The sequence below is a fragment of the Alexandromys fortis genome, unplaced genomic scaffold (genome assembly GCF_014885135.2).
Source record: "Alexandromys fortis isolate MF-2015 unplaced genomic scaffold, M_Fortis_MF-2015_v1.1 scaffold_8_9099976_23576923, whole genome shotgun sequence".
NCBI lineage: Eukaryota > Metazoa > Chordata > Mammalia > Rodentia > Cricetidae > Alexandromys > Alexandromys fortis.
The window spans coordinates 780,849-800,389 of record NW_026067899.1 but is presented as its reverse complement, the minus strand read 5'-3'; the positions used below and the strand labels follow the sequence as shown (position 1 = coordinate 800,389).

Genomic DNA, 19,541 nt, shown 5'->3' with positions numbered 1-19,541 from the left:
TATATATATATATATATATATATATATATATATATGTTTAGCTTTGCAGCTCATGCAATGAGATGTCTCTCTATACTTAACTCACTCACAGTCAAAAAATTTCAAAGAAAACACAATAATATACATAATCCATACTCTCTGTATATATTCCATCTTTATGTGGCTTATTTTTCTTTATACCCTTTTAATCTATGACTCTCTATACTCTATCTCTTTAAAGACTTTGTTTATTTTTTAAAACCATTTACTTTTCTTTTAACTGTTTCTTATGTTTCCTAAGCCTACATACATTTGTTCAATACTTAGAGGTCTTTTACATCTGAATTTGTCTTTATTGTGTATCTGTAATAATTTTCTGACCAGGAGCACTTTTTAAATGGTAAGAAGCTTGGTCTCAGTAGACCTGGATGCTGGCTCCACCTCTCTGAGTCTTTCAATATGGCTGAGGTAGTTTATCACCTGCTCTGGGACTGCTGGGTGGGAGCCGTCCTCACCACCTCAACTCTCGGCGAGCAGCACATAAACCCTTTTGATCTGAGTAAAAGCTAAATCTGCCATGCAGCACACAGAGTGGCCTGGAAATCTCTGTGTGTGGAGGCGGGAATCCAGCATGCTCTCCTGCCTGTGCACACCTAGCAGACCCAGTCTGGCCAGTTACCCAGGCAGAGAGTGCTGAGCTGCTGGTATGCTCTCAGCTGCTTTTCTCCTAACTCTGAGCAGGTGTGCAAGGACCCGGACCTGAGGTGGGTGGCAGGCCATGTGTGTCAGCCCAGCCATTTGGTCACTATTTGTTGACAGAGGTTTCTGTCCTGCCTGGTCCTGCAGTCATTTAGTCCCAAAGAAACACACAGAGGCCTACGTTAATTATAAACTGGTTGGCCTATTATCTAGGGCTTCTTATTAACTAACTCTTACATCTTAACCCATAATTCTCATCTGTGTTAGCCACGTGACTTTGTACCTTTTATCAGTGAGGCATTCTCATCTTGCTTCCTCTGTGTCTAGGTGACAACTGCAGACTAAACCTTTCCTCTTCCCAGAATTCTCCTATTCTGGTCACCCTACCCATACCTCCTGCCTGGCTACTGGCCAGTCAGCATTTTCTTAAACCAATACAAGAGATAAAGCTTTACAGGATACAAGATCACTGTCCCACAGCAAAGGTGAAAGGGACAAGGAGGGGGAAGATCCCTTCTGAGAGCAGTCTGAGCCCCCAGAATCGCAAGGATTTATGGGTCAGCCAATCTAGCATATCAAAGAACTCCAGGTCAATGGGAGACTCTGTTTCAAAAAAAAAAAAAATAGAGTGGAGAACAATAGGGGAGATACAACATCCACTTCTAGGGGCTGGAGAGATGGCTCAGTGGTTAAGAGCATTGCCTGCTCTTCCAAAGGTCCTGAGTTCAATTCCCAGCAACCACATGGTGGCTCACAACCATCTGTAATGGGGTCTGGTGTCCCCTTCTGGCCTTCTGCATACACACAGATAGACTATTGTATATATAATAAATAATAAATAAATATTAAAAAAAATAAAGATGTGCAACATCCACTTCTAGCCTCCAAACACACAAGCATGGGTGTGCACACTTGCACACATAAACATGTGCATGCACACACACACACACATCACAAGCTTGTGTGCATAGTGATACACATCTATATTCCCACAACCTGGAGGAGACAAAGGCAGGAGTTTGAGATCAGTGTGGTCTTCACAGGGAAACCCTATCTCAAATTATTTAATGATTTTCTTATATTGCATTAGTTTTATTCCACTTTGTTTTTTGTCTACTGACTTTATTGCTTTAATGAGACATGCCATGCAATAAGTTGCACTTGGTTAGATGCGAGGTATACATGTATATACACATATGGAACCATTACCACAGTGAAAGCTACTAACAAATCCACTGCCCAAATGTTTCCTCATGCCTCTCATTTTGCTGGATTTTAATCCAAGGAGAATGAGTGAAGCAGCAAGCTCTTCGCTGCCTTCCCTGCATCAGAAATTCAAATTGCTGAGAAATCTATTTCTGAGCCTTATTGGACTTTTATTTGGACAAGTTGAATAAATACGTGCAATTTGTTGACAATGTATTCACAAATGAGAGGACAAGAAATCTGTCTTTAAATTGCATCTTCAAAGAAAACATTTCCATAGTAAACTCTATTTGTCCCAGGAAGTATTAGACTACTTGAAAGACTGAAATTGAAAAGTAAGCAATCATACTTTGTAAGGTCCCTAGTTTTCCGCTCTCGGGTGTGCAGGTTTCTCTGAAGCTAAACAACAGCTTCCTGCTGTAAATGCCACAGCTTCTCACCCTCTGCCAGCCTGCATGGTGGCAACAAAGCCCTGACCTCGCACTTTTCATTTTACCACATCTTAGAACTAGTCAGTAATTAATTAGATGTTACTTAAGAACTTCTTGATGCCAATCTTGATGCCCCAGATAAAACAGTCAACAGCATTCTGAAATTGTGGTCCAAAGGCCTTCCGTTCCGTGGTCTCCCTTAGCTGGAATCCTAGCTCTGCAGGACTGTTGCTGACACCCTGAGTGCCCCCACAGTAGGAGAAGAATATCTCCAGACTCAGTTTCCCCATCTAGAAAGTGGGATTCATGAAATTGGGTCTCCATGAAGATAAGAGGTACCAGCTGCTATCATAGTGTGTGACTTGTTTCTGGTCGTGAGAGAGAAAAGCTTTTGTTTCAGTGATGCTGGAGGAAGCCTCATCATCATCCCTATCAGATGGAGCCAGCCATCAATTTAGGATATCTGGATATCACCTATGACCAATCAATGAACGACTCTTGCAGCAGAAAAGAAGAAAGTGATACTCATCCCCCAGAGTGGGCTATTCCTTCAAAATCTCAGCTTTTCGAGGGCTGGTGATACTGCTCAGCTAGTGGAGGACATGCTCCACATATACCAGGCCCTGGATTCAGTTCCTAGTGCCATATAAACTGGGCATGGTAACACAATCCCATAATTCCTGCATTTGGGAAATGAAGTCATGAAGATCCGAAGTTCAGAGTCATACTCAACTACATGCTGAGTTCAAAGCCATCCTGCAACATGTGAGGCTCTGCTTCTAAACAATGAAGAGTCAGCTCCCTGAAGGGTTCAGAAGCCAGCTGTGGATGAGATCACCCACTCATGGGAGGCCCCTGCAGTGCTCCTACAAGCTAGAAATCAGAGTATAACCAAATTTACAGTGCTCCCAATGGGGGCTAGGACAGACAAACCCAACAGGACAGAAGGCTCTCTTTGAAACATCTCTCTTGAAATGCTCTTTGACACTGTATAACGCTGAGCCTTGTGGCCATCTGGGTTTAGAGCATTTATCCTAAGAAAATGATCCAAAAGACAATATAAAAAGCAGCAAATGTAGGAAGGTAACTGCATTTTAACTACCCTCAGGCATTCATCGGGGGTCATCCAGAGGCCTCACTTCCAAATCTACAAACTGTAATAACCCTCACTTTTGTCTCAGTCCTCACACCTAGCTGTCTGAAAAACATGTTTGCTATCCTATCATTTTGTTAAATTGGGACATTGTCAGGTGGAAACCCTAACACCTGATTAACATGTTAGCTGCATTCATTGCATGCCTTCGATAAGGAATTTGATAACAGCATATATCATAATTATATTGTGGAATGCAATAGCATGTTCCAGTGAGCTACACATAATTATATTAAAGCAGTATTTATGGCAATTATATCATTTGTTGAATTGTTGTAATTTCATTAAGTATAGGAGCCTGTAATGGATTAAATTCAGAAATGCTGAAGTTTTACAGTGGCTCTTCTTGGAAAGTATCAAAGAGATATGGGGCTCGTGTTGTTCCGCCGAGTTCCAATTAAGGACTAAACACAATAGGAAATTAGATGCAATTCTCCTTGCAAATTCTCTTGGGTTCAGTCCCACCTCCATCCCCAAATTCACCTCAAACCCCACCCCCAGCGCAACTCAAACCGAGAACCTTTCCCTTTGACAAGCATCATTCTTTCATGCCCATCTTCCTGGGCTTAGACCCCCCACTTCCCAAGTATCCTCAATGCTCCCTGCCTTGGTTTCCACTGAAAAAATACCATCGCACTCTCTCAGAGCTCACAGAATCAAACATGAATGTTTTGTTGTTGTAGCTTTGTTTGTTTGTTGTTATTGTTTGAGACAGTGTCTTGCTATTTATAGCACTGGCTGGCGTAGTACTCACTATGTGGCCTCAAACTCGGGTAATCTGCTGCCTCAGCTTCATGGGTGCTGGAATTGTAGGTGTGAGTCATGGTATCCAGCTTATAATAACTTGTTTTTTTACATAGCGTTCTAGCAGGGAAAACAAAGGTATGGCCTTTGAAAAGGCAAGGGCAGTGAACATTCAGTCCCAGGCCCCACTGCCCACCTCTGAGCCAGAATCCATCTCTGAACTAGATCCACAAGTGATTGAGTCCCTTGCATCTGAATAAGAACTTCACGTGATTACCCGGAGTGTGCAAGTTTGGGACACCCAGAGGTCAACTTGGTCTACAACCTGCTTTGTTTTTCTTATGAGGAAACCAAGCCCCTCAGCTTGTGCAGCTGGTAGTCAGCATAGCGTGCTAGATCAAGAAGACCTTCATTCTGCTACTAGATAGTGGGGTCAACCAAGAGCTTCAGTTGAGCACCAAACGCTTCAAACAAGTGTTGGCTTTTAAGACACTTAACAGCCAACCTGTGAGCTTAAAACACAGTACAACCATACCTTTCAACTCATGTACTTGTCTGTCTGTTTTTCAGACAAAGTCTCACTCTAATTCTAGCCAGACCGGTAGTCAAGGCATCCTCCTGCCCCAGTCGCCTGAATGCCGGGATTATAGATGTGCACCACAAGGCCCATCAAAAGCAAGCAGTTGGTACACAGGATACGAAGGGGGAGGGGAGACACTGGGGACTTAAGGTTTGATTAAACAGGGGTGGGAATAAGTGGACAGGGGAGACAATGTATGGGAAGCGAGTTAACCAAAATAAAGCTGTTATGAGAAACGTATATGGGAATCCACTACTTCTTTAAGCTAGAGTAAAAACATAATCATTTTTAAAAGGAGTTTGAACAGGGTGGTCCACATGGGTGGACAATGTTCCCCCAGAAGACATGGCTTACTAAATGAAAATATCAGTGCCAGTAAGATATGTCAATATAAATTACTGGTCAGGGTAGCCCAAGACTTCCTCAAAATAACACAGGATATTGCCATTGACCTTGTTTTCCCACTTGGATGGTAAGAACTATATGGTAAGGCCTTATTGCAGGAGACACAATATACTTTGGTTACAGGACAAAGAGGAATCAAGCTGAAACTGACCTGAGAACGTCCTCCCTGCTTGCTAGCCTTCATAGAACTAGAACATGCTGTAAAGTCACCAGAGAACAAAAGGCACCAATGGTATTAACTAGACTCAAACCCTGCGTTCTATAATTAACCTGCCAGGCAAGATGTGTCTATGGTACAACAATGGCATGACTATTATTGGAGTAACCAATTGCTTTCTGCTCCGTAGGAGGGAATTCATGCCTCCTACTGTAAGCTGTCTTACTAAATGAACATGTTGTCAAGCTGCCTTCTACATAGTAATGCTTATACCCATAGATGAGCACCAATCTCAGCCCTAGACAGTGGTGCTTCTCTCTGTAGAGGGCAGCAGTTATTGCTATAGTGGTATATTATCTGTGTTTTAATAAATAAATCTTGCCTAAAAGATCAGAAAAGCAAAGCAGCTAAGCCACTAGAGAGATCTTACCTCTACCAAAGCTCAGACAAACATAGGGGTGATCCTGCAATACTCTCCACCAACCTCAGACTCCACAATCCACTGAGTTCCTGTCTCTTCCCCCTTTATATTCCTCTCCCTGCCCTGCCCTATTGCCCCTGTCTCCACCTCCCTCGTGCTGGTTTTAAAGGCATGTGATCCCAATGTTAGGGCATCCATCTTTGGCCTATAGGCCTAGCATGTCCAACAGATGTGTGAAGTAGGGTATTCTGAAGGGCCGACCCTCTTTGTCTTGACAAGTTTGGCAGTCATTTTCTTTTGTGTCCTTCTTGTCCAATTAGGACAGCATACTGTCAGCCATTGAGACAAGGGCATTTTCTTGCCCATTGGCTTATTTTGTCACAAAGAAAGCAAACTCCATGTGGAGTTTCTCTGATGCCCATCATCTTCTCTGAAGTAGATTGGTGCTACCAGCAGCAGACATGCCTCATTGTCATACACAAGAACTTATGTTATTAAAAATGCTTAAATGCCATTTATTCTTTTTTTTGATAGTATCTGTAGCTTTTCTTCTCCCGTAAAAATAAAAGCAAAATTCCTTCCTCAACATAATAAATATCCTGGTTTCCATTCTAAAGTCAGTACATCTTTCAGTATATCAGCTGATTTAATTCCATAGTTTTTTTTATTCTACTACCCAATGTCTCTCTGTAGCTGATGTTCCTTTCTCATTAGCACTTAGGAAATTCAAAGTTAATTAATCATTATGCAATCCACTTTGGGGGTCTTTATTATTCCTTTCAGTTTATTTAACATATTCTTTAGAGTTCAATTTGATCTTTCTATAACTGCCTGCCCTGAAGGATTATGTGGTATACCTGTAATATACCTTATAATAAACAAAAAATCTGTTTCATTTTCTTAGAGACATAAAGCTTGAGTATTGTCTGTTTTTATTTGTGCAGGTATACCCATGACAGCCACAATTTCTAGCAAATGTGTGATTACCGAATCAACCTTTTCCAAACTCAAAGCAGCTGTCCATTGAAACCCTGAATAGGTATCAAGGGTGTGGTGTTCCAAATTCTAAAAAAATGGAACACATCCATCTGCCAGATTCCATTCCTTTGAGTACTTATTGGGGTACTTCCTGCAGGCAGTAGTGTTTGGTTGTATAAAGAATAAGCAGGATTTTCCTTATAATTCCCTTGGCTTGTTGCCACATGATGGAAAAGTCTTTTTTAAATCTTTACTATTGAAATTATGCTTATTGTGAAATTCTGAGGCCCTCAGCACATTTTCAATCAATAATTTATTAATTGCTGCATTATCTTGTGCTAAAGGACCTGGCAGACCCATCTAGGATCAGACTGTGTTATGTATATGTGATGTTTCCTATTCCTGATTGAATCTTATAACTGAATAAATAATAAAGTCAATTCAGTATCATCTGTTGTAAATTCAGTGGCTTCAATATATAAAACAACTCTTTCTGCATATTGCAAATCAGTAGCTATGTTAAGAGGTTCTTTAGAATCCCTAAGTACCATGAAAATAGCATATAATTCTGACTTTTGGGCAGAATCATAAGGGCTTTTTTCAACTTAAATTTTCTGATTTGTAACCTGCTTTTCCTGATTGATTTGCACCAGTATAGAATGTAGGGGCTCCAGTTATTGGTGTGTCCCCTACTATGTGAGGAATGATGCAATTAATTATCTTTATAAGTTGAATTATCTTTCTTTTTGGATAGTTGTTAATCTCTCCAAAAAAATTATTATAAGCTAGCTCTTAGCCAGGGTTCACTTTCTGCTTCAGCTGATAATTTCCTGAGACTATTTAAGTCCTTGTCATCATCTAAGGTTTTGTTTAAATTAGTCAGGTCATCAGGACCTATCCCAGTAGAGTGCCATAGATGGAAAATGTCTCCTAGCAATCTTTGGAAGTCATTTAGAGTCTGAAATCAGTCTCTCCTAATTTGTACCTTTTGGGGTCTAATTTTTTTGTAACCTCAGTTCACTTACTGGTCACTTCCAAAAGAAAGTAATGTATTTAGAAGGGATGGGAACAGAAAGATGGCTCAGAGGTTCATAGCACTGGCTGCTCTTCTAGAGGACCTGAGTTCAATTCCCAGCACTCATGTGGGTACTCACAACTATCTGTGACTTCAGTTCCAAGGCATCTGATGCCCTCTTCTGGTCTCCGTGGGTACTACATGCACATGGTGCACAAACATACATGCAGGCAAAACACTCATGCACACAAAATTTTAATAATAATAATAGCAATAATTATAATAAAAGGTGTTACTGGAAAGAAGGATGCCAACCAAATTGGCCAACCAAATCATTTTCATTTAATTCCACTAAGAGCAATTTTGGTGGAGTTTTAGCTGGGACTGGTGACACACACCTGTATTCTCAGCACTTAGAAAGCTGAGGCAGGAAGGTCATGAGTTCAAAGCTAACCTGGTATACATTTAAAAAAAAGGTTTTAAATGAAAAGCTTGTGGATGCCCATGACCTTATCTCATTGGGCATACATACCAAGTCTATCAGACAGGGAAATGAGGTTAGCACAAAGCAAACATAAGAGTAGGTAAGAGTAGGAATTCTGTAATTCTTTCTATTCTGACCCAATCTATAAAAGACAAAAAAAAATGAGTTTTTGAACATTTCGTTTAACTTGGAAATTTTTCTCTAATTTTATTTTACTGACTATCACCATTGGGCATAATTTCTAACTTCTGGTCAGTTTGTTTAAGCCGTGTAAGCATATCCTGATTGGCTGCAAAGACAGACTGTGTAATTATCATACACAGGCCCAGTGAGGAAGTGCCCTCAGACTAACTCACCCAGATCAGATGACAGAGGCTGAGAAAAATCAGAAGCCTTGTTTTCTTCTATGCCTTTCCATTGCAACATCACTGTCAATGATGTTGACAAACACACCGGAAATACCCAGACTACACTTAGGTGACCAGAAGTCCCTTTGATTTGCAGTTTGGAGACCAGCTGGGGAAGAAAGATAGCTATCGTCTCTTGGAGATGAACCCTCTTTCTGGAGTGAATGTCGGCCGATGTCCACATCACGTCTCTTCGGACACCCCAGTTCAGTCGTTCAAGCTGAGGGCTTAGAATGACTGCTGCCTGGCTCTCCAGTCAGCCCTCTGGGATCCGCATCGGTCCGGAGTGAGCCGAAAGTCCTCTCCTCTTCCCTTCCTCTGCATAACTTTGTCCCTCTTCAACAATAACTAGCCCCGCCTGGCTATCCTGATGTGACGTGTGGGCAAACACCAGCAGCTGATTAGGAGCGAGCCTGTGAAAACTCGCGGGAAGCTACACGTTTCGGTTACATTAATGAACACGCAAATGCAATCCAAGCAGAGAGGTAAGCACTGTGCCAAGTTTGCACAAGAGGAGAATCGCATTTCCCATGTGTGCGAGCAGCTAACTAGTAACTTGCAGAATCCAAGACTAAAAATAAGCACGCAAGAAAACCATGAAAACGCTTATTATTTGAGTTCCATTAGAATTCTATGAGAATGCCCTCATCAAATGGTTTGTGTTGTTCTGATCCGCTTTCGTCAGATTCAAATTACTCTACCTATAGGTTACATAGGTTAAGCAAGTGTTCCTTAAATATCAAACTTTTCATTGGTTTTTAAAAGGTTTAATACCGACTTGAAGATGTCTACTAAATACCTTCCCATCTTAAAGTAATCAATTTGTTCACACAATATTTCATAGATGATGACCCTAGAGGGGAAAAAAAAAATCTCGCAAGGCAAGGGCTTTAAATCTCAAAATGTTTTATGGTTTAACAGCTGTCTATAGAGTTGAAAAAGATGATGCTGGAATCAGCTAAAATTCAATACCTGTTCTTTAAAGTGTGCTAACTGCAGTGGGGAAAGCCTGGCACTCACGGTCAGCGTGCAATTCCAGTGCTTCAGCTCCGGGAAATCGCCCACGGAGAAGGCATGGCTTCATGAATTCAATTTTCCCGTCCATCCGTAAGTGGCTGTATTTCTTCAAGTAGCTTTGATCCTTCTGGGCATTAATGGTGACTGATTGCGCCCTGCTTGGGATTTCCTGGTGCGTTTCCTCCAGCACATCCGTCTGAGCCGTGTTCTTTCCTAATGGGAAAATAAAATTGAGACAAGTAAGTGGAGCCACTGATTTCATTTAAAACCTCAAGGAAAAATAGAGGTAGCCTGCGCACCCTGCCTGTACCCTTGCTAAGTACGAGAGTTTGTAATATTCAAGAGCCTTCAAAACACCGCATGTTAACTGGGTCTCTGCAAAAGGAAGACACACCAAGCACCACAGAGGGTCCTGTTAGTTAAGAGAACATTTTGTAAATCGACCATCAGTAGAGAATTCTTCTGGAAAGGGTAAACTTGGCCCCTGGTTGATTTGTTTCTTTGGTGTCTTTGTTGTAGATTGTTATTTGCCTGGCTTTTGTTTCTTTCTGTCTCTTGGTACGGAACTCTGCATCACTCAGAGAATTTATCTTTCACGTGAACATAGGAGAAGCGAAATACCACAAATTCACTAGAACTTGGTTTTCTTGAGTCTGGGAAAATGGTAGATTTTCGCCCTGTGAACACCCATGAGCCACCAAAATTAGACACTAGCAGTCTAGAAAAGGTGGAGGCTTCCCTCCAGCATCGTCTCCTTCCCGCTGAAGGAGCTCAAGCTGGTGGAAGAACTCAGAGGCCGAATCTCCAAGGGTTTGTCTGCTGTCTGCTGTGATCAACTCAGGCCTTCCTCCAGACTCCAGCAGCCACATTCCTGAAACCCCAGGGGCAATCACCTCCTGTGATGGTGACTGTCATGTCTTCCTATCCTGTCCTCTGTGTTGGTTAGAGAAACCGGGGGTTGACAAGGGTCTCTCAGTTTATATAGCTCTGGTTCTCCTGCTTGATTCAACATTATATCACAATTATTAAGGTAAGAGAAAAAAACTGATGAGTGTGTTTGAGGGAAACAATCCATCTTATCTAGAGATGAAGATATTTTATTTCTCTTTTTATCCCAATTGTGATACTGATGTCAGGGTTCTCTCAAGGAAAAGAAGATAGATAGATAGATAGATAGATAGATAGATAGATAGATAGATGATAGATGTATATATGTATATATACTACAAATTAGTATATGATATCTATTCATATATAATACATATATTTAAATTAATTTATGTTAAAATAATAATATTTGTTTTACGTCTGAAAGGCTAAGAACCTCAGTTCTCAAGGCTAGCTGCCTCACTTGTCCCAACCTGGCACCAAAAGCTTAGAAGGTTCTTGGAGGGCCACAGGTCCTGAGGTCCATGACAGAGAGAGGTGGATCTCTGAGTCCGAGGTCAGCTTGGTCTACATAGTGAATTACAGGACAGCCAGGGCTATAAGTAGAGAGACTCTGTCTCAAATAAATCAATAAATTGATCAATCAATAAACATTTTTTTAAAAAAATAAAATATTGTTTTATTTTGCAGACTTTTCTTTTTGATTTGGCAGTTTTTGTTCTATTGGTTTTTTTTTTTTACTTCTTTTGATTTTCATCTTTTGCTTTGTTTTTGTTTTGTTTTAAGGGCATGAAGTTGGGTGGGGAGGTAAGGAGGTCGGGGAGATGCTGGAGAAGTTGCGAGAGAGGAAACCATGATCAAAATATATTGTATGAGAAAAAAATTTCAAATAAAAAAATATGGAAAAAATCAGCAGTGAATAAAAGAAAAAAGACGCTGCTTCTGGTAAGTCAACCACGCTTTGGTGGAAGGCCACACATCCAAGAAAGATGGGCAGCGCAAACTGGACTAGATGGATGTGGCGGGGGACACAGAGTTGGCCGGAGAGTCATGGGGTGACTTGGGAGGGGCTGGGGAGGGGTGGGCATGACAGAAACACACTGTACAAAACTTCTCAAACTAATTTTAAAATGCAGTAGCTAATTAGCTGAAATTACAAGCCTTCCCAAGTGCTTTGTTCAGTAACTCCTCATTTTCAAGTCGTTATGGGGACAGGCAGGACTCGAGTCTCACATGGCAGGATGGGAAATGTCACCGCAATTACTGGTTTTTGCATGCTTGTCCAAGACGCTCAGAGACCTACGAAGAAAAGGAGCAGAAGGCTTGCAAGAGCCGGAGGTGGAGGGTGACTCCAAGGAAACAGTCTTCCAGACACAACAGAAGCAGCCGTCGGCACCGTCGCGGAGGGTTCGTACGTGCAGCTGCCCACACTGCTGCCTTCCAACACCCGTGGCCTCTGGCTTTTACATCCTTGATGAACAGACAGCGAAAGCGTGACATAGCCACACGATGGAATATTATTTAGCTATTAAGAAAGATGAAATCATGAAACTCACAGGTAACGGATCAAGCTGGAAACAATCATTCTGAATGAAGGAACACAGGCTCAGAAAGATAAAGATCCCACGCTTTCTCTCATTTGTGGATTTTAGCTTTGAATCTTCCAGCAAGTGTATTATTGCCTTTGGGATACCCACAGAGGTCAGGCAAACAGTGAGAGATGGGGCAAAGGCAGTTTTCAAGGGAGGAGAGATAGCTAGGCACTTTGTTTTTAAAGAGAGGTTTGGTTTCCTTTTTCACGATTTTTTTTTTTTTTTTTTTTTTTTTTACTTTAGCTGTCACAAGACTCTGTTTAGCCCAGCCAGATAATCGTAATCCCAGGTGTGGCTAGATGGTACCTGCGGATTGGAGACTTGTCCTGTGCGCAGGCCTCAGGCCCCTCCCCTGGGCTACCGTGCACGGATTCCTTAAAGATGACAGTGAAAACCAAACACTAAACAAATCCAGTCCTGTAAGAGGAATAAAAGCATGCTTAAAGGAATTCAGCCCATGTGTCTAATAAAAGCCAGTGGTAGCCTTTCCAGAAATATGATGTATTGAACAATACTTTCACTGTTTTCGCTCGAATCCTTAAGGGAAATTTCTCTGGCGCACTCTCTGAAGAAAAATCAATACTTAATGGCTTTTGTTTAGCAAGTAAAAAAAACATACAGAGTTGCCTACGTTTACAGGAACGATGAGGTGCTGTGGGCACATGTGGGCAGGGCCAGTGCAAATACAGCAAGCCAGATAATAACCGGGTTAATCTGACTTTTACAGTCAGGGTCTTGTTTTCTGAGAAGGTGGCAGGCCTTGATTAGTTGACCCGGGAATGACCTTCTTAGACCGTGTAAACAAGGTCAAACAAGTGACGGAGCCGGCCTGAATGAATGAGCGATTGAAAGTAGTTATCCCGCCCGCACTTAGATTTGAACAACTTCTTGGGGGAAATAAAATATCTCTCTCTCTCTCTCTCTCTCTCTCTCTCTCTCTCTCTCTCTCTCTCTCTCAGAATTCCCATTTCTAATCCCTGTCTCTGTGGCAGGGACATAGAATTTAAGAGACAGTTACCTGAACCAGCTGAGAGCTGCTCAGATCTTGAAGAACCTAGACCATGCCTTCTCGGGCACCAAGACAAACATGTTCCGCCTTGAAGAAAAGGTAAACCCTGCCTGAGCAGCTGAACCATGTCCCAGCTTACATGGATTTTCTTGAAAGTGTGCTGTGTGGAAGAGTTCAACGGTTTAAGGACGTGGGTTTGGCAGTAAATTGCATGAGCGTGAGCTCAGCTCCCCCACTCCCTTGGTCTTATAACTCTGGCCAAGTTTATATCTTTCATGTCTTTCTCCTTGTCTGCCAAACAAGGATGCAGCGGTTTAGATGAGAATTACCGCCATGGGCTCATATGGCTTCATAGCAGTTAAGAGCACTGCCTGTTCTTCCAAAGATCCTCAGTCCAGTTCCCAGCAACACAACCCTCTGTAATGAGATCTCACAACCATCTGTAATGAGATCTGGTGCCCTCTTGAGAAAGAGAGACCTGGTCGGTTGTCCTCATCAACTTAGACCGTGAATAAAATGCAGTATGGACAAGTTCAACAGAACCGCCATATACAGACTGCCCATGCGTGCTTCAGCATTGCCAAGGCTTAAATTTCATGTTCATTCAAGCCCCATTGGTGGACCTCTTTGGGAAGGATTAGGAGGTTTAGCCCTGTTGGAGGAGGTGTGTCACTAGGGGGTAGGCTTTGAGGCCTCAGAAGACTCCTGCCGATCCCAGTGTTCCCTCTCTGCCTCCTACTGGTGACTCAAACTGTGAACTTGTCCCTATGCCCTTGGGCCATCATCATGGACTCTTAGCCTCTGAAACTGCACGTCTAATTAGATGCTTTCTTTTATAAGTCGTCTAGGTCATGGTGTTTGGTCACAGCCATAGAAAAGTAACACAAAGGAACATGATAGTTATGAGGTTTTTGGGGAAATAACATGTAAACTCATAGTGTCTGCACGTGAGAAAGCCTCAAGAACTATGAGCTGTCGTTATTATGATCTCAATTGCCAGGTAATAGTCTCCATTTAGATTTCTGGAATTACTGGGACTCGGGGATCTTGAACGCAAGCTGTTCTTTCACAGCCTGATTCAACTCAGAGACTCAGTCCAGGTCCTGAGATAAAAAAGCAAAAATGTTTTTATGGTTAATAAACAAAGCGTTCTTTTACTGTTCGTGCCTTCACTCATTGATGTAGAAAGACATTTCTCACAAAAGGAACTTAACTTTATTGTAAATGCACACTAAAATCCGGTCACGGGACAGGGATGCAGCTCATTGGGGGTGCTTCCCCAGCGTGCATGAAACCCTGGGTTTGACGCCTCGCACGAGGGGGGTGTTGCAGTAGGTATAATCCGGTCACCATAATAACCCATGTGCTTGCTCATATCTTCACGCTTAGTAAAGAAAAGAACAAAACCATAGCCAAGCAAAGTATTCTTCTGAGGTCACGGCTACTGCGAGCGTTAGCGCTGTCAACCTGACAGGATCTGGAGTGGCCTAGGAGATGAGCCTGGGCTCACACGTGAGGGATTACTTAGCTCTGGGCACGCCTGGGAGGGCTTGCTTTGAAGGTCAACTGACCTGGGCAGACTGACCCTAAGAGTGGAGGGCACCGTTCCCAAGCTTGGCATCTAGACTACAAAAAGGGAAAAGCAAACGAGCAGAGGCATCCGTCTCTCTACTTCCTGATTGTGGATGTGAGGTGGCCAGTTGCTTCAAGTTCCTATGCCCTGACTGGCTGCCATGGCGGACCATGCCCTTGAACTGTGAACTGTCCCCTCGGTCGTTTTCAAGGTGTTTTATAACAACAGGAAAAGGAGTCAAGACAGCCCATGCCGTGAACGGCACGTCTTCTACCGAGCCTGTGACTGAAAGAAGCAATTGAGGCAGGTTTCCGGCCCTGCTGGCAGACAGGTGAGCCAGGTCTCAATTAATTACCGCCTTTGATTAGAACTTGAATATAGTCCTGATTGCTGGAGCTTCATGTCATGCTCACCATATCTGCCAGAGAAAATGGTTTTTATCTTCACCCCATGAAGAATTTCTCTTTCGGGGTGTATGCAGGTCAAAACTTGGGATGTATCAGAATCTTTCAATAGCTATAGGCATCCCGCTCTCTAGGGAACAGCTGAAAACCCGCTCGCACCCACGACCTAGCGGATCTTCACACTGAGTGCGAGGAAGGTGGTGTCTCTGTAAATCAGGAGCTGTTTCTCCCCGCTGCCTCACACCCTGTGAGAAATAGTCACCATCAGCCACTGCTGGCCTTTGAGCCGCTCTGGGCACGGCATACAGGAGGGGAGCCAGGGAACTGAAATGTAGCTGCCACCCTCTGCTGCAGAAAAGATTTATCCCTTGGAAAATGCAGGCTATCACTGCAGTGATCCACCTCTTAATGGTTTTCCGCTCGGCAGAAACTGTTGTCAGGGCGACGGAAGCGAGTGCTTGTCACGCGGAGGCCATCTTGCTGCGTGCTCACTCGGATGCCAGGGAGACCGGCTGTAGGTGACTTATCTCCGCATCCCATTTAGCTCTCTACTGTCACCGGTATGCCACCGAGCAGACAAAGCTCTGATCCCGTCCATTAAGGGTAGATTCGCAAAGTGGGCTGAGTCTCAAGGAAAATGCAGATGTTCCTCCCTGGAAGCTGATGGCTGCCAGAGATGCTGAGCTGTATCCTGATCTTCGGCCCTTCCATGTGGAGCTGCTCTCTGCCCACCCTACACAGCCAGCTCTTGATTGTGAACTGCCTTCCATTGTTCCCTAATTGTGTCTCCACCAGAGAAGTAATAGTTTCTCGAGGATGGCGTCTTTTTCCTAACATAATTTCTGTAATTGTAACCGCTCCTCCGAAGCCTCTACTAGTAATTTTCCTTCCTTCGTGGTATGGATTTCAAATCAACTAGATAATGAGAAATAAAAATACCACCCCTTCCCCAGTGAAACACTAACAGAAAAATAAATAGTCTGAGAAATAAAATGCTCCCTTCACGCTAGGACACATGGGAGAAGGCGCCTCATAGCTGAGGATTCTGCCCCAACTCTTCCATCAGCCGCCAAAACATCCAAGTCCAGGAGGAGCCCACCCTCACAAGGGTCTCTTCACTCTTCAGGGTCCTCGATCCTGCTCGACAGAAACAGGAAATTTCCAGAATACTAAGAACAAAATTGTTCTTCCATTTCTTAGGCCTGGATTAAAATCAACATCAGCAAAGACGCAGGTATCATTCAGGAACCAGTCACTTGAAATGAAATCTAGACAGCAGCTGGGCCTCGTTCTTGAAGGAATGTGCCGCCTCTTTTCTCCCCATCAAGAACAACCGTCTTGAAATATTTACAGAAAACCAGGTTGAAACACACACACCTAGACACTTTGAAAATAGCAAAAGCCACCTCATTGTGAACATTTTCTTAAGTAAGCTATGAGCCCTTCTTCAGAAAAGCTACTGTCCCAACAGCCTTGATTCTATCATCCCTAAACTAGCAGGTCGCATGTGCTAAGGCAGAGACGATGCTTGTGTCTCCAGGGACCGTGGCAGGTTCTCACTGACAAGAGTCTGCAGTTCACTTCACTCTTTAAACATGGGGGGAATGGTTTCTTCTGAAAGCCTGGGATGAACAGGAAAGGTGAAATCCACCACCACCTGGAAATACTGAACCTCCTTTAAGTGTTCTGTGTGCACAAAGGATTCGTGGACAGCCAGGCAGCTACCCCAAGATGGTGCCCCATCCCTGATTTCCTGTGAGACCAGGTTTCAGAAGTACGAGGCTCTGTACTAACTTTTTGTTTGTTTGTTTGATTGGTTGGTTGGTTTTTGTTTGTTTTGTCTTCAGAGAAGAGTTCTACCACCTCCTCCCTGTTTACGGTTTATCAATCGGCCACCTTACACAATTACTCTTCCGACCCAATGATTTGTGCTTTGGCAAGCTATGTCCTTATTGTTCTGACCCAGTTTCCCTTGCTTCTCATGCAGGACCCGGTGAAGTAAGAAAGGGAAATGAAAAAATCCCTTGTTTAGTTTTGAATTTTACTATTTAAATAGTCAAGAGATGGCAACGGCAGAGGCTTTGGTTAGAAGAGAGGGAGAGTTGTTGTTTTTCTGAGAAAAGTAGGCCAGCTCTGCAATGCTGCTTTATGGAAGATCTGCAAGCAATTGCATGGAGTATTTGGAAAGAGTAAGCACTTTATCTCCTTGGGGATAATTATTCCTCCCCTCTCCTTGGCTTGTCTTCAGCAGAATCAGCCTTCCTGGGCAGAAGGGGCGGGGCTTGTCTCCTAGGCCTATGATTGACTGTCTCAGCTAGATTAATTCTCAAGGGAAGAGGCAATAATATATAATGCAGTAATCTTGGGAGTAGGTCAGAATGTCATGTCTCCACCCAGGGCCAAAGGTAAACTTCATTCTTTGGATCAGGAGGAAGTGGTTTTTCTTTTATTGGTTTCAGCAAAGCCCTGACAGCTCCACCTTTTTGTATGGGGTTTTAATGCCTAAGGCTGGGCAAAGCTGATGCTTACATTTCTAGTGTTACCAAGCAGGGCAATGGGAGGAGGGTCCCAAAGTCTTCCTTAAGGTGGGAGTCCATCCAAAACTACTGTAATAATATGTTTCCCTCAGATTTTTCTGGAAGCATCATGACCAAAAAGCAAGTTGGAGAGGCAAGGGTTCATTGAATTTGCATTGTAGTTCATCACTGAAGGAAGTCAGAACAGAAACTCAACCAGGGCAGATATCCTGGAGGCAGGAGCTGATGCAGAGGCCATGGGGGGTGCTGATTACTGGCTTGTTCCCATGGCTTCCTCAGCCTGCTTTCTTCTAGAACCCAGGACCACCAGCCCTGGAATGACCTCACCTACAAAGGGCTGGGCCCACCCCTACTGATCACCAATTAAGGAAATGCTCTACAGGCTTGCCTACAGCTAGATCTTATGGAGGTATTTTCTCAGTTGAAGTTCTCCCCTCTCGGATGACTATAGTTTGTGTCAAGTTGACATAAATAGTCAATAAACCACCTTTGGTTACAGTTTTGGCTGCACCACTCCTCTGAACCAATACTCTGTCAAAGAGTAGAGGAAATGCTTCACAATCTTGTCCTGCCATGGCTCTGCCCCACAGTTTAGACTCCCTATCGCTGCACAAAGAACAAAAATATCAACTAATTTGAACAAGAAATCCAATGGCTAGATTTATAAGTCAATAGATACTTATTAGCCTATAAGCAAATATAATACATTTGTCAGCCTATTAAACCAAAATAATAGTTCCGATAGTAGCAAGGAATTACTACCATATTACCTGGCATATTTTAAAGTATTCATTGATGAAACATATATATATATATGTATATACATACATATATGTGTGTGTATGTGTTATATGTGTGTGTGTGTTTTTAATGTAAGTCTCACACTGTAGCCCAGGCTGGCTTTGAACTCATGAGAATTATCCTGTCTCAGTTTCCCAACTCCTGGAATTATAAATATGCCATGTCAAACTCCAGTTCTTTTTCTCTGGGAGAATAATATTTCTCTCTCTCTCCCTCTCTCTCTCTCTCTCTCTCTCTCTCTCTCTCTCTCTCTCTGTGTGGTTCCCTCGCCGTACAGCTGAGCTTGGACTTCTTGTTTCAGTTTCATGAGTTTTCCCCTTATAATAAATAAAAATATAATTGTTTATCTTTTAGCTAGCCTGGTTATTTCCCGAATCGAGTTAACCTCTACATAGTCTAAAATATATAAAGCATTTGCAGTTGTTCATGAAATAGTTATGTCATGTTAGGCACGATTATGACCTGGTTCTTGTTTGCATTTGAAAATCAGCATGATATGGAGATGTCAAGTTGCCAAGGGGTGGACATGTGATGGCTGTTCTTGGTTGTCAACTTGACTGCATCTGGAATTAACTAAAAACCCAAGCTGCTGGCCATACCTGTGAGGAATATTTAGTTAAAAACAAATCATTTGAGGCTGGAAGAACCCACCTTTAATCTGGCCACCACCTCTCATGGCATCCCAGATTAAAACAAGAAAGAAACTTCTATTCTTTGCCTGTTTGTCCTCACTCTCTCTGTACAAGTCCATTCCTAGTAATGGAGCCTACTTCTTCAGGATTCTAATATATTCTGAAGACCAGCTGAGACGTCCAGCCTTGTGGATGGGACAAGTACTGGATTCTTGGACTTTCCTCAGGAGACAGCCATTGTTGGAATAGTAGGACCATAATCTGGAAGCCAGTCTGCCATGCCAATAAATCCCATACATAATATGAGTATTATATATATATAATATATTCTCTCTATATAGAATGAATATATATTCATGCTATTGTGTATATGATATATAATATATTTGTTTTATGTTATAGAAATATAGAATGTAATAATAATACTTA

At 42.7% G+C, this 19,541-nt stretch overlaps 1 long non-coding RNA gene across 2 annotated transcripts in view; it reads right to left on the bottom strand.

The window, feature by feature from the left end:
• Positions 1–19,541, bottom strand: part of LOC126489536 (uncharacterized) — a 71,008-nt gene that overhangs the window by 2,718 nt on the left and 48,749 nt on the right. For both annotated transcript variants that reach the window (XR_007588961.1, XR_007588960.1), the window contains exon 4: positions 9,680–9,889. This is a non-coding gene — a long non-coding RNA (uncharacterized lncRNA). The remainder of the gene's footprint in view (positions 1–9,679; positions 9,890–19,541) is intronic.